The following is a 13551-nucleotide window of genomic DNA, read 5'->3' as shown; positions in this document are numbered from 1 at the left end:
GGAAGGACAAGAACTAAAGGGAACCATCAAGAGCCAAGTAGGCTACTGAAATCACACAACCATTAAGGGTTGGGCGACAGAAAAACGACTCCACTGGGGATCGAACCCAGAGTCTCTGGTTTCGTAGACCAGCGCCTTATCCATTGAGCAATGAAGTCAACCCCTCCAGTGGTCGGGAAGGACAAGAACTAAAGGGAACGATCATGAAATCACACAACCATATGGGTTGGGCAACAGAAAAACGACTCCACTAGGGATCGAACCTAGAGTCTCTTGTTTCGTAGACTAGCGCCTTATCCATTGGGCCATGAAGTCAACCCCTTTAGTGGTCGGGAAGGACAAGAACTAAAGGGAACGATCAAGAGCCAAGTAGGCTAATCACACAACCATAAGGGTTGGGCAACAGAAAAACGACTCCACTGGGGCGAACTAAAGGAAACGATCAAGAGCCAAGTAGGCTGGAATCACACAACCATAAGGGTTGGGCGACAGAAAAACGACTCCACTGGGGCGAACTAAAGGAAACGATCAAGAGCCAAGTAGGCTGGAATCACACAACCATAAGGGTTGGGCGACAGAAAAATGACTCCACTGGGGCGGAACTAAAGGAAACGATCAAGAGCCAAGTAGGCTGGAATCACACAAACATAAGGGTTGGGCGACAGAAAAATGACTCCACTGGGGCGGAACTAAAGGAAACGATAAAGAGCCAAGTAGGCTACTGAAATCACACAACCACTAAGGGGTTGGGCGACAGAAAAACGACTCCACTGGGAATCGAACCTAGAGTCTCTGGTTTCGTAGACCAACGCCTTATCCATTGGGCCATGAAATCGACCCCTCCAATGGTCGGGAAGGACAAGAACTAAAGGGAACGATCAAGAGCCAAGTAGGCTGGAATCACACAACCATAAGGGTTGGGCGACAGAAAAACGACTCCACTGGGATCAAACCCAGAGTCTCGGGTTTCGTAGACCAGCGCACCATCAAGAGTCAAGTAGGCTACTGAAATCACACAACCATAAGGGTTGGGCGAAAGAAAAACGACTCCACTGGGGATCGAACCCAGAGTCTCTGGTTTCGTAGACCAGCGCCTTATCCATTGGGCCATGAAGTCAACCCCTCCAATGGTTGGGAAGGACAAGAACTAAAGGGAACCATGAAATCACACAACCATAAGGGTTGGGCGATAGAAAAACAACTCTACTGGGGATCAAACCTAGAGTCTCTGGTTTCGTAAACCAGCGCCTTATCCATTGGGCCATGAAGTCTACCCCTCCAGTGGTCGGGAAGGACAAGAACTAAAGGGAACGATCAAGAGCCAAGTAGGCTACTGAAATAACACAACCATAAGGGTTGGGCGACAGAAAAACGACTCGACTGGGGATCAAACCCAGAGTCTCTGGTTTCGTAGACCAGCACCTTATCCATTGAGCAATGAAGTCAACCCCTCCAGTGGTCGGGAAGGACAAGAACTAAAGGGAACGATCATGAAATCACACAACCATATGGGTTGGGCAACAAAAAAACGACTCCACTAGGGATCGAACCTAGAGTCTCTTGTTTCGTAGACTAGCGCCTTATCCATTGGGCCATGAAGTCAACCCCTTTAGTGGTCGGGAAGGACAAGAACTAAAGGGAACGATCAAGAGCCAAGTAGGCTAATCACACAACCATAAGGGTTGGGCAACAGAAAAACGACTCCACTGGGGCGAACTAAAGGAAACGATCAAGAGCCAAGTAGGCTGGAATCACACAACCATAAGGGTTGGGCGANAGTGGTCGGGAAGGACAAGAACTAAAGGGAACGATCAAGAGCCAAGTAGGCTACGCGACAGAAAAACGACTCGACTGGGGATCAAACCCAGAGTCTCTGGTTTCGTAGACCAGCGCCTTATCCATTGAGCAATGAAGTCAACCCCTCCAGTGGTCGGGAAGGACAAGAACTAAAGGGAACGATCATGAAATCACACAACCATATGGGTTGGGCAACAAAAAAACGACTCCACTAGGGATCGAACCTAGAGTCTCTTGTTTCGTAGACTAGCGCCTTATCCATTGGGCCATGAAGTCAACCCCTTTAGTGGTCGGGAAGGACAAGAACTAAAGGGAACGATCAAGAGCCAAGTAGGCTAATCACACAACCATAAGGGTTGGGCAACAGAAAAACGACTCCACTGGGGCGGACTAAAGGAAACGATCAAGAGCCAAGTAGGCTGGAATCACACAACCATAAGGGTTGGGCGATAGAAAAACGACTCCACTGGGGCGAACTAAAGGAAACGATCAAGAGCCAAGTAGGCTGGAATCACACAACCATAAGGGTTGGGCGACAGAAAAACGACTCCACTGGGGCGAACTAAAGGAAACGATCAAGAGCCAAGTAGGCTGGAATCACACAACCATAAGGGTTGGGCGACATAAAAACGACTCCACTGGGGCAAACTAAAGGAAACGATCAAGAGCCAAGTAGGCTGGAATCACACAACCATAAGGGTTGGGCGACAGAAAAACGACTCCACTGGGGCCATGAAGTCAACCCCTCGAGTGGTTGGGAAGGACAAGAACTAAAGGGAACGATCAAGAGCCAAGTAGGCTACTGAAATCACACAACCATAAGGGTTGGGCGACAGAAACGACTCCATGGGGATCAAACCCAGAGTCTCTGATTTCGTAGACCAGTGCCTTATCCCTTAGGCCATGAAGTCAACCCCTCCAGTGGTCGGGAAGGACAAGAACTAAAGGGATCCGACAAGAACTAAAGGGAACAATCATGAAATCACACAACCATAAGGGTTGGGCGACAGAAAAATGACTCCACTGGGGATCGAACCCAGAGTCTCTGGTTTCGTAGACCAGCACCTTATCCATTGGGCCATGAAGTCAACCCCTCCAGTGGTCGGGAAGGACAAGAACTAAAGGGAACGATCAAGAGCCAAGTAGGCTACTGTCATATAAAATCCAATTGCTCTGGTTTCATGGACCCTCGGAGGCAGCATCATATAAGATCCAATCGCTCTAGTTTCATGGACCAACGCCTTATCCATTAGGCCCTAGAATCACAACCATAAGGGGTTGGGTGACAAATAAACGACTCCACTGGGGATTGAACCCAGAGTCTCTGGTTTCGTAGACCAGCGCCTTATCCATTGGGCCATGGAGTCATACAACAATAAACCTCGGCCAATCAACCCCTCCATTGGTCGGGAAGGCATCAATTATTATCATGTATAAATCCTCTAGCGTTTTCCTTCCTATCATAACATTTTTTTCGTATCTCTCCATGCGTATATCAGGATGGTACATTATGCCAATTTTTTATTTGCATGTCAATCATGAAATACGTCATTCGTGTTGCATATATGTCATATCATAAACTTGTCATGTCTTTGAATGTATCAATTCATATCACATCATATATCAACAGTCACATAACATAACCCGAGCATGCCTTAAAACGTATCATATCTTAACATATCATATCATAAACATATAAATTCATCACATACAACATAGTATTCACGTAACATCTCATACACATATCATCTCATAGCACTTTTCATATACAAGCATATGACATGTTTGAAGCCACATGAATGTGTCATCATTCAACATAGAATTATAGCCAAACCGACGGTAGCGCCACTTACTTGGTTGGCCAAGGTTGAAGCTACTACAACCTCTTGATGCTAGCTTAACACTGCTATTTGAAATTTAATTATGCCTAAAGAGTCCAACATCATAAATTCGAATTCTACTCTCGGAATTGGCTCACAAAATTTCGCATTAAATAATTTAAACCAGCTAAAGTTTAATTATGCATAAATACTTTAAACTAGACTCCAAAAAAATTATGCTAACCTTAAACGCTTCCAAAGAATTAAAACTAAGAGGAAAGGGTCCGTCAACCAAAATTGGTTTCGAATCGTTCAGGTGTGAAGCTAAAATAAATAAGGGACCTCCCTTTTACCGTGGAGACCAACCACAGCAACGTGGGACATTTCTCTTTTTTTTTTTTTTTTCCAAATTTTAAGTTATTACATAGAACCCTCTAAAAAATACTTATAAACTTTCAGAAATTACTCTTAAACTTATAATATATATATATATATATTAAAAGGTAATAATTTTTTGAACTTTTTTTTATAAAGTTCTCGTTTTAAAATTTTCATAGGTATTTTTTAATAAAATATTAACCCCTTTAAAATTTTATTAATTTTATATTTATTATTTTTATAGTGAAATGTATTTTTATTAATTTTATCTTTATTATTTAATTTAAAAAAAAAGAGTGGAAAATGAAAAGGGTAATTTAGTAAATGAGGAGGAAGGAGAAGGGTAGCAGTGAAGGGGAGGGGTCAGCCACAATTATTGGAACAGTTTTTGGATCTTTATTACTTTTATTTTTCTTTTATATTTATATATTTATATATAATAAAATTAAAAATTAAATTCTAATAATATCATCAATCATGCCTTCCTTTTCTTTTTCTTTTTCTTTTTTCTTTTTCCTTTTCCTTGTGTTTTTTTATGTGTATGGACCAAAAGTTTACACCTCACCATCTTCCTTTCACTAACTTCTTTGTCTTCTTCCCCTACCATTTTTGGCTCTTTCCGATACGATATTCATTCATTTCGTCCAAAAATTAAAAAAAAAACTCGATGATTCGAAAAATCTGAACCCAATTGGACCGTCACTAAGAATGTTTTTGTGTGAAAGTTATCTTATTTATAATCAAATAAATTACAAGGATATGAAAATAGTAATAAATGGAAAGATACCTATTGTAATAAGGCAAATATCAAATATAATATATATATGGTAAACTATAATTTATTACTAAATATCCTTAACACCCCACCGCAAGCTGAGCGTCGAATTTGAACGAACGTGAAGCTTGGATCTGAAAAATTCAAAGAGAGGTTGAGAAACACTTTTCGTGAAGATGTCAATAACCTGATTCGGAGGAGGCGTAGAGAAACACTTTCTTGGCCATAAAAAATTGCAGAGGGATCACCGCTTAGTGGCGATGTTGCCTTGGCTTCGGCGAGAATATGTCTAACCCATGAAAAGGGATTGTTGCTTAGCGACGATGCTGCCTTGGCTCTGGTGAGAATATGTCTAACTCCAAGAAGTAGAAGGGGAAACCTATAGCAATGGACAAAGACAATGTTGAAGTCGGAAGAGTCGCCACATTGGGTGAAGGAGCCAATTTTGGCGAGAAGGGCGGATTGTGAATTTATTTAGGATGAGTTAGGTTGAGTTAGATTGGATTGAATTATGAATTTATTTGAGTTGGGTTAGGTTCGGTTGAGTTCAGTTGTAAACCGAGTGAAATTCAGTTCAGTTGGGTTATGAGTTTATTTAAAGTGTGTTAAGTTAGATGGAATGATTATGAACTTACCTGAATCGGGTTAGGTTGAGCTGAATTGTGTTAGGTTGGGTTGGGTTTAGTTACAAATATAAATTTATTGTTAATTTTAAAAAATATGTTATAAATTCAAATTAATTTTATTTTATTATTATTTATTCTCGATAATTTTTTAAAATATATATTGAAACGGAATCTTAATTAAAATTGTAAAAATAAGTAAATATTTTACCGACTAACATTTTATTTTTATAAAAAATAAAAATTTGAATAAATAACTCCCACAGTCCAAATCAATTCAACCAAAAAAAATTTTGGTTGGGTTTAGTTCATTATTTAATAAGTGTTGTTTAAGATTGAAAATTTTATAATCCGAACAATTAGGTTGAGTCGTCAACTCTATCCAATCGAACCTATGAACACCTCTAATAAATCCATCGCAATATTCATAAAAATATTAAATTTTAATCAACATTTTCCATAGTAAAAAAATATTAATAATAAATACTAATACTAATTTATAACTTATTTAGCGAAAATAATAGGATTATTATGCTAAATTAATAAAAATATTATTAAACTTTGTATTTTGTCGGAAAAAATATCTATAAATTTTCAAAAGTTTCAATAATATCCTTCCGGATAAAAAAAAATTAAAAACACCTGTTAGTTTTAGATAGAAACTGTTAATATTTTGTTTCAAAATAATCTTCAACTTTAAAAAGTTTCATTAATATCGTCTCATTTTTTTAATAAAGTTAAATGTTCGTGTGATTGTTGGATGACGAAAGTCCACATTGACTAATTTAAGGAATAGACATGGGTTTATAATCAATAAATATTCTCTCCATTAGTGTCAGATCTTTTGAGGAAGCCCAAAACAAAGCCATGAGAGCTTATGTGATATCTCACATTGGTTGGGGAGGAGAACAAACCACCATTTATAAGGGTGTGGAAATCTTTCCCTAGCATACGCGTTTTAAAGCCTTGAGGGGAAGCCCGAGAGGGAAAGCCCAAAGAGGACAATATCTGCTAGCGGTAGATCTGGGTCGTTACAAATGGTATCAGAGCCAGACACTGGACGATGTGCGAGCCTTCTCGTTGTTTCCCGAAGGGGGGTAGACACGAGGCGGTGTGTCAGTAAGGCGCTGGGGCGGTCCCACATCGATTAGAGGAAGGAAAGAGTGCCAACGAGGACGCTGGCCCCAAAGGGGGGTGGATTTGGGGGCGGTCCCACATCGATTGGAGGAAGGAAAGAGTGCCAACGAGGACGCTGGGCCCCGAAGGGGGGTGGATTGTGATGTCCCACATTGGTTGGGGAGGAGAACAAACCACCATTTATAAGAGTGTGAAAACCTTCCCCTAACAGACGCGTTTTAAAGCCTTGAGGGGAAGCCCGAGAGGACAATATCTGCTAGCAGTGGATCTGGGTCGTTACAGCTTATAATCAAGAAGTACTCTCTCGTTTTAAAAGTTTAAGGGTATTTTTTAAATGAAATATTAATGTTTTCTATCCAAAACTCGGACTAAGGGCATTACTGTATTTTTATAGATATTTTTTTAAACTTTTCCCTTCATTTGGTATTTATTATTTATTTTTAAATTAGAAAATATGTTGTTATTATTATTATTATGCTTTTGTAATTGTTTATGTATATTCTATCATAATTGGGTGATGGGCCGAGTTTGTTTTTCGAAGGGGAGAGTATCTTTATTAAGATTGAACGTATAAGTAACCTCTGTAACAACCTTAAATTTCTACGTACTTAGAGTTTCTACTAACGTATCATGCTCATCTCTTAATACGGAAATATAACTTTTAAAATAAATATCATTTATAACATAAACTTTAAAAATGCTTAAAACAGTCATGGTCTAAAGTGTTTGAATACGAAATATTGAAATTTAGAGAAAATAAAAATAAATACAAAATAATTTAAAACAATGAAAGGTAAAAGAACCTATTCTAACCTAAGACTAGGAAGTTAAATATGAGTCTTGTAACGACCCTAAATTTCTACATACTCAGAGTCGCTACTAACATCACATGCACATCTCTAATGCGGAAATATAACTCTTAAAATGAACATCATTTATAACATAAAGTCTGAAAACGCTTAAAACAACTTTTTCTCTGAAAAACACAGACATGGTTTTTTAGTTGAAGTTATGACCAAACCATAAGAACGATAAGTTTATTAGTTTTTTGCCAACTTTGAATGTGTATAATTCTTCCCTTAGTTAAAAGAAGTTGAATGAAGATAATTTTTTTTGAAAAGGTGGATTTAAATTTCTTAACTTTAGTGAATGAACCGAGTGAATCGAGTTTTGTATAAAAAATATGAAAATTGAAAGAAAATAGAAAATTCGCAAATCGAATTTGGAGTTCTGAGAAATTCAAGCGACGTTCGAAACATAGGGGAGGATCGAAGTCATTCTCTCTGGTGAAAGAGAAGACAAGTGTCAGGCAAAGGAGCATGACACGCTTCGACCTCTAAAAAATTTGAGGAAAAACGAGTATTGAATTTGTCTAGAATAGAACCGAGTCTACGCATGTGGATGGATACCCTATTGGTGACAAATATTAGTCATAATTTATGGTGTGTCACGTTCAGCTGAACTTGAAGACTTGATGGTCGGGCTAAAGAGATCCACGAACAGACACATGTAGAGCCATCGTAAAACGTTGGAAATCCTCTCGAGTTGCGTTTGCCATGACTGTGCAAGTAAACCATGTGTGGTCACGCCAGGCCATGACTGCGCAAGTGAACCATGTGTGGTCGCACTCGTGAGATCTTCTTCCAGTGTGTGGAGGCGCGTGAGAGGTACTTTTCACCCAATTTGACTCTTGTTCGATTGTTTTGTGTTCCAATTTTAATGAACTTAATGCAACTTGAATTAGGTTCTACCATAAAAGCTCTCTGAAATTTAGAGCTTGGAGCTAGCAAAAAAACAAGCTTGGGAAAGACATGCATCATCTAAGTTAGTAACCAAGTAACCATTCGGACTTCCCTCGAGCAATACTTATAGGGGTTGCTAGGATGAACAAGTATGCCATCATATCATCCCATAGGTGGATAGAATATGCACGATTAGGATATCAAATGAGCATATTAGTTGAAAATGCCATGTAAGTTATAGAAAATTACTGAAATGCCCCTAGAATGAGATTTTAAGATGCATGTTGTTTTAGATGTTTTTTGTGTGCCAAAATGAAGGATGGGATGTTTTGATGTGTGCTTCGAGTGATTTATGGATGTTATCTTCTCGTTGAGCTTGCATGGATGTATGATTGATTATGTGATCTCTTTGTTGAGCATAGATGTCTACATTGAGATAAGATAAGGTCGCTAGAGTTAGGCTGATTCTATGATGACCTAGGTTAGGATGCCTCTTGTAGTCCAAGCACCTTAGGATTGTGAATAGCGATCAGGGGTCTAAACCCTAATAATCCCCGACTAAAAAAACCTAGTTTTTAATAACAAGCAAGGTATTATTAAAACTTCTTTTAACATCTTACGAGAGAACTTTTGAGTCTTGTGAGTAGCGATCAGGGGTCTAAACCCTAGTACTCCATGTAATAGCCCCTAAAAAAACAATATATATATATATAAACAAATAAAAATAATTATAAAAAAATAAATAAAAGAACAAAAAAAGAAGAAACACCTTTACCGTCCCCTAACCTCTCCTTCCTTCCTACCATTATCTCTCCTCAACCCATCCAGAAAGTAACCTGCACAAAGAAACAGAAAAAACAACAATTATCAGATTTGAGAAAAAAGAGAATGACCTTTATCCAATTGAGATTCACAGGAGATTTAAAGATAGATATGATATATATTAAATTTTTATTTTTTTTATTTTTTTTAGAAATCACAGCCAATTATGGTTGGATCTTCATTAAATTATTACAATTGTTTAGCTTTGAGTTAGAAACCAAATGTTAGTCATTTATATTGGGTTAAATTTATATCCGTAATGAATTGAATAAATTAAAAATAGAATGGCCAAGAAAATTTGTGAACAAAAGGAAACATGGAGATAAAAAAAGATTCGAAAATAGCGATTCATTAGAAATTTGGAATACATGAGAACAAAATTAAAAGGGCAAAGTAAATACAAATAAAAATATCTACTTTTTTTTATACTAACAGTAACATGGAAAATAAGATTTTTAATAAAATTACAATTATAGATATATAACATTTCAACACTTTTAACAATGAACCAATGTAAATTAGAGAAATAATTTTATAGAGTTCAAACTTAAAACGGATGTCATGTGCTCACATAGGTTTACTTGGATTTCAAAGTACAGGATCGAACTTTCATTAAGGATGTATTTGTGACAACAACTTAAACTAACTAAGTAAGTGGCCTTACTATCGGCATGGTTATATTTAATGTTGACTCGTGTCTGTGGTTCTGCACATGTCATATACATGTGTGAATTATCTGTGGAACGGTATGCTTATATTATGTTTATGTTATGTTATAATATGTGGATTGTATGATAATAATTATGGTACGATGTGTTCAAGGATATGTTTGAGATAGGATACGAGAAAGGATGCACAAAACGAAAGATAACGATAGGAGTAAGATATGTTCATGAAACGTTAATGTTAGGTTACATATCGGAGTGCTATGGATAGGGGAGATTGATGAAAGAATATGGTTAGGATATGGGTAGAAAGGGATAGGTTTGTGATATATGATAGAACGATAGCGTTAGGATACGTTCCTGTGATGATATGACTAAGGTACGTTCACGTAACGATATGACTGTGATAGGTATAAGAACGTTAAGGCTATGATAAGTTAGAGAACGATATGACCACGAAGTGTTTACGATGTGACATGTTTATGATATGATATATTGTGATGTGATGCGTTATGTTTAGATTGTTTTGTGTGATCATTGAGGTAATTGTTGTATGAATTGCACGTTATGAAATGACATGTTAAAAGCATGGAGCGTTATGTTATATTTTCTAAATTGTATGTATACACCATGTTATGAATGATAGATATAATATAATGATAAATAAAATGAAATGTAACCTCATTAGGATGATGTAAGATATGTAGACTGAAAAATGAGAAATAATATGTTAAGCATGAAAGATGATAGCGGGGTTACTAGTTCTAACGGGTGTTCGGCCTAAGTAACTCCCAGAGTATGCCCGCCCGACAAGGAAAGTGGCCCAGCGGTGCGCGAACTGACTGGTGAGCCCATACTCACATGTATGGGCTATATATAGAGTATATATGGTACACGTCCAAATTACCCGTTAGGACAGTACCGTAGGAAAATAGAATGAAAGGATAGGTCCTGCCATTGCATCCGCATGTTCTTTCATTTAACCCCCAATAGTGGGGTCACTTACTGAGTATTTCTTTAAATACTCAAGGCATGTGCTCCTACATTTTGTTAAGGCAAGGAATTCCTGTACGGCTGACGACGACATCACAACTCAAGACCATAGCACATGCATAGGATAGTGGTATTTATTTTCTTAGACTTAGCTAGAATATGATGTTTTTAACTTAAACGTTTATTTATTTTATTTAACCTTTTGTTATGTTGTTTTTTAAAGATGTTTTCGAAACACGCAAGTCCATAGATGTGTTTTAAGATAAAAGTTATGTTTTATGGAATTTAAATTAAACCTTCCACATTCAATGTTTATGGTACGTATACAGTAGCGATTTTAAATTAAGTAGAAAATTTCGGGTCGTTACACTCCCCGACTACAAAACACCTAGTTGTTAATAACAAACAATGTGCTAACAAAACTTCTTTTAACATCTTACAAGTTTTGAGTCTAATGTAAGAATTTACAAATGGGCATGCATCATGTTCTAATATAATTTTACTCTCTAGAACTAAGCTTAATTCAAGTAATCAAGCATGAAGCAAAAGAGCATTGAATGATTGTTGGGGTCGGGAAATCTAATAACGTGCAATCATGATTCATGGTTGGACCTATTTTTTTGTGACTATTCCTTGGCCTCTACTTTCTCTTCTAGAAGGGTTGGATGTGTAGTACTTCTCTACATGGTTCACACACACATTGATGAACCCACTAGGCAGTCTCGCATATCCTTTAAGCCTAACGACGGGCTAGCGCACGCTCACGATGCTGAAAATCAATGGAAAGATAGGAGCGTGTATCATATCATGGTGTATGCATCTATATAAAACATACTGGAGAAGCATCTCATGCTTGTGACATATAACATGTGTAAGATCTCGTAGTTAAAAAACATTATAGACGGTTATAATGCACATAGTACTTCCATTTTTTTTTATAACATAACTCTCTCAAGAGACATGCATATATATAAATGACATTGCTTTCAATAATATCATACATGGTTGATGATGTCTCGTAAGCGTAAAATGAATATGACATATTCACATACATGGCATAACAGATTGGAAGTACATGCATCACATAATACTCATATCATCACATAATAAAAATAAACATCACATAATCATAGCATAATATATCATAATATTATGAAAGGACATGTAAATAGGTCACATGGTACGTGTCATTCATCCATCACTCAAGTCATCCAACCAAGCCCGAACGTATGCAGGCAGTTAGATCACTTACCTAATTGGCCTAAGTTGGGCTTACTAAATTTTCTTTGTGCTAGCATGATCTTCCTTAAAATCTAATTCCACTTAATGAATCCCACTAAAATGGTAGGAATAGGTCTGAAACAATAAAACAGAGTCCAAAATGGTCAATTGAGTCGAATGCACAAAGGGTCAGGTGCGGGGTATGAAGGTCGATGGTTATGTTTCCTAGGCCTGCTCGGGTATAAAGGTCGGTCGCGAATTAGGGTGACGGGTGCGCACACAGGTCGCAATTTGGGTTAGGTCAGTTTGCTGATGGGGCAGGTGTGGGGTCAAAGTGGGTTGGTGGGGCGGGTGCGTGTCATGGGTGTCTTGACTAAACTGATGCGTTGGTCACGTGTGGGCTTTAAGGTTGGGTTGAAGCGCTAGTCACATAAGGTTATTACTACATGCATGTCGTGAATACTAAGTACAAAAAGTCATTTAAATCAATTTACTAAAATGTTGCCACGGAATTGAACATTCATAAAAATTCATTTGAATCAACAATGATGTTAACAAATAGCGAAATGAAAATGAAAAAAAAAATTAAAATAATGCAAACGCCCTGATTTAACGCATGGGCTACAACATTAAATGCAAATGCAACTATCTTGACTTCGTTTCCCCGGCCTTCATAGCAATATCGACATCCGTACATGAGAGCCTTACCTTTACCTGGAGAAGAAGCAACACATGACTTGAGTACTTAAAATTACTGAGTAAGCAACTCCACTATTGGGGTCGAAAAATGCAATCACATGAAGTTATTGTGAGACCTAACTTTTTATAAAACATCATAGCTTTGGTCTCTACTTTGCGGTTCGAGTAGGGTTGAATGTATAGTACTTCTCTCCACACAACCAACACATGCGCGCATGAACCCACCATGTGGGCTCATATACATACTTTGCTAAAAGCCACGGAGGGAAAGAAGCGTGCATAATATCATAGTGTACATAATCATGGTGTACGTGTCCATGTTAATCATAGCTAAGAAGTATCCCAATGCACATGACATACAACATGCATGAGATCCCATAATTTCAAATCATGGTATATATTTATGATGCAAATTATTCCTCCATTCTTTTCATGATGTAGTGTTCCTATGAGGTATGCGTACCTATACTCGACAGATCTTTCATGGTTAACGTATATGACTTATCAATGTTTCATAGGCATAGTGTGAACATGCAAACATAATATACACCGTGTAACATATGGAGGTTCATGCATCATATAACATTCATATCACGACTAGTTTCATAATTGTAAGACCCGACCTTGATAGGTACATAAGCTTTAGTAGTCTTCTTTTTCTATTTTCGAACTTCCGAGATTTTATTGAGAACCTTAGATGCCAAATTTTAAGAAGATATAGTTGAGAAAAATACTTGAGATAATTTCATAGACTTAGGGAAAAAAAAATAAAAAAAAAATAATTAAAAAAAAATTGACAAAGTCAACAAAAATGACCAAAATATCTCGAGGTTGACTTTGACTATTTTGTTTTTCAATTTTTTTTATTATTTTATTGTA

General features: G+C 37.3%; 7 non-coding genes across 7 annotated transcripts; all 7 read right to left on the bottom strand.

Annotated features, from left to right (window-relative positions):
* Positions 1–85: 85 nt before the first annotated feature.
* TRNAR-ACG lies at positions 86–158 on the bottom strand. The gene has a single exon. It is a non-coding gene; the product is annotated as a tRNA-Arg (tRNA).
* Positions 159–242: 84 nt separating this feature from the next.
* TRNAR-ACG lies at positions 243–315 on the bottom strand. The gene has a single exon. It is a non-coding gene; the product is annotated as a tRNA-Arg (tRNA).
* A 729-nt stretch (positions 316–1044) lies between these two features.
* TRNAR-ACG lies at positions 1045–1117 on the bottom strand. The gene has a single exon. It is a non-coding gene; the product is annotated as a tRNA-Arg (tRNA).
* A 412-nt stretch (positions 1118–1529) lies between these two features.
* TRNAR-ACG lies at positions 1530–1602 on the bottom strand. The gene has a single exon. It is a non-coding gene; the product is annotated as a tRNA-Arg (tRNA).
* A 398-nt stretch (positions 1603–2000) lies between these two features.
* On the bottom strand, positions 2001–2073 carry TRNAR-ACG. The gene has a single exon. It is a non-coding gene; the product is annotated as a tRNA-Arg (tRNA).
* Positions 2074–2812: 739 nt separating this feature from the next.
* Positions 2813–2885, bottom strand: TRNAR-ACG. The gene has a single exon. It is a non-coding gene; the product is annotated as a tRNA-Arg (tRNA).
* Positions 2886–3091: 206 nt separating this feature from the next.
* TRNAR-ACG lies at positions 3092–3164 on the bottom strand. The gene has a single exon. It is a non-coding gene; the product is annotated as a tRNA-Arg (tRNA).
* Between the last annotated feature and the right edge of the window lie 10387 nt (positions 3165–13551).

The sequence above is a fragment of the Cucurbita moschata genome, unplaced genomic scaffold (genome assembly GCF_002738365.1).
Source record: "Cucurbita moschata cultivar Rifu unplaced genomic scaffold, Cmos_1.0 Cmo_Scf00026, whole genome shotgun sequence".
In the NCBI taxonomy this organism is placed as follows: Eukaryota; Viridiplantae; Streptophyta; class Magnoliopsida; order Cucurbitales; family Cucurbitaceae; genus Cucurbita; species Cucurbita moschata.
The sequence above is the reverse complement of the archived record's forward strand: the minus strand, read 5'-3'. Positions and strand labels throughout refer to the sequence as shown.